Below are 2,364 nucleotides of genomic sequence, written 5' to 3' on the forward strand. Positions count from 1 at the left end.
TTTATCATGAGGTATTATTATATATCAAATCATGGTCTTTAAGTAATTGAGTTGCTTCAAAATTTGTTGTTCATGTGATTATGCTTATATAATTTCTTTATGTGTTTACTTTTTTGTAACAAAGGCAAGTTTATTTACTTTGTTTCTATGTCCATATATGAATGTTAGGCAATATTCACAATAAATAACTTGTACCACACAATAAACACAGGCACAGTTTATTTAGATTTCAATGGACTAGGCCGTTGTGTTTATTCAAAGCTTAAGGGGCTTACAACCATAGTTTCATACCGATAAACATATTTACATAAACTTTTAACTTTAGGGGGCGTGGCTAACCATGGAGCTCGATGGACGTGCTCTAAATCATCTCCTCCAGACCCGGGCACAATCCGCCACGATCGGAGACATCCACTCAATATGGGTAACCAGAAAAAGCAGCTGCAGGGGCACCAGGGGAAAACCCTGACGGCCAAATCGGGGTCCCTCGCCCGCTATTTTAAAGAAAATGCCGAGCGTGACATGGAGGCCGCGGCCGCGACCTCCAAGATGGCGGGAGCAGAGTCGATGGCGGACTCCCAGCCACAAAGCCCACAAATCTCAGAGTGCTCACTAAAATCGATAGACAACAGCTCTGACCTGGACATAAGAGACATACTGAGGAACCTACCGTCCAAGACGGACCTAGAACACATGATCAGCAAACTAGAATCCTTTCCAAAATGGCGGAAATGGGCTCTGAAGTCCAACAACTAAACCTTAAGGTGGGTGATCTGGAAGAAGATAAGGATGTTATGCAGGCACAAATAACCAATATCTCCTCTACATTAGACTCTCACATACAATTTATGTCTGCCACTCAGAGGCACATTGATGATCTTGACAATCGGGGACGCAGGAATAACCTGCGCATAAGGGGGGTACCAGAGTCCCCAAATGAAGACCTAACATCTATTTTAACAGAGCTCTTTGGCCTATTGGTACGAGATATTCCTGCCAACCAAATGCTCTTGGACAGGGCTCATCGCTCCCTTCGCCCCAGGGGTATCTCACAAGACTCCCCAAGGGATGTTATTTGTAGACTGCACTATTTTGCAACGAAGAACAGGGTAATGAGAGCATTAAGGGATACCACGCAGCCACTCCTATTCCATGGTAGTCCCATACAGATCTATCCCGACCTCTCCTGGTACACCTTACAAGCCAGACGAGCTCTTAAGCCCGTTACTGAGCTCCTATGAAACAGGAGCATCAAATACCGATGGGGTTTCCCCTTTGCCCTGATAGTGAACCATAAGGGAAACATTATTCAAATCGCATCGATCTTAGATGTCCCCCCTTTCCTAGTGAGCTTCCAGACACTACTATAATGGACTGGAACTACCCATTACCTAACCAGGACAACATACAAATGTCCCAAAGACAGAAATGGGTCACTCCAGCGAAAGTGAGAAGAAATGACAACAGATTCGCCTCACTGCCAGCAAGGAGAGAGAGACAACCCAACACTCCTACTCACCTACGAAGTTCCACCAACGACTAAGATACCATCCCAGGATTATGCATTCCTACATACGAATACAACGGATTACTCCAGAGACTACATCAATGCCCGGGCATCAGATCCCAACGACCTCTATATTTTTTCTCCAGGGTTATCACCGACCATCCACACTCCAGCGCATACGGCGGAACTTTTGGACCGGGAGACAACACTCACACTCACAGATTAACAATTGAAAGAACTCGGCCACAAACAGCTTCAAGTGATGAGGGACTGATGCTCATCTCTCCTTAGACCCCAAAGCCAGGCAACATACAACGAATAATAACTACTACCAATGGGGAGGGCAAGTATGCAGTTTCTAGGAATACATATAATGTTATTGTTGAGTGCTTCATTCTAGCTCATGATAATTTTGGTTTTTATTGTTAACTCATTTACTCCGCTGTTTTATGTGATGTTCTATTGATAGCCTTTAAGAAGCACCGAACCCAGACACACCTCGCTAAACACTTTCTACTTGTCAAAGTGGGTCTCTCCCTATAAAAACAGTTGTACAAAAGTCAACTATAATAATCTGACTACAACCCTAAATACCACTGGGACCAATAGTATTACACATTTAAATGAGGCAAAGTGCATGCCATGCCCACCCATACCAACCGGGATGGACTTATTGGTCTGGGACCCGCTTTCGGACGGTGCTGTCCCTGGTATATTTATATAAAAAACATCCAAGTTTCACCTTCCCTTTCTTCCCACCAGCTGGATACATGCAATTGGTTACACCAATTAGTTCTCCTAAAGAATTGTTAAACTACTAGGATAGATAAGTCCCGGGTCTCAGGCGCATTCTACAA

This window comes from Pelobates fuscus, chromosome 5, assembly GCF_036172605.1.
Source record: "Pelobates fuscus isolate aPelFus1 chromosome 5, aPelFus1.pri, whole genome shotgun sequence".
In the NCBI taxonomy this organism is placed as follows: domain Eukaryota; kingdom Metazoa; phylum Chordata; class Amphibia; order Anura; family Pelobatidae; genus Pelobates; species Pelobates fuscus.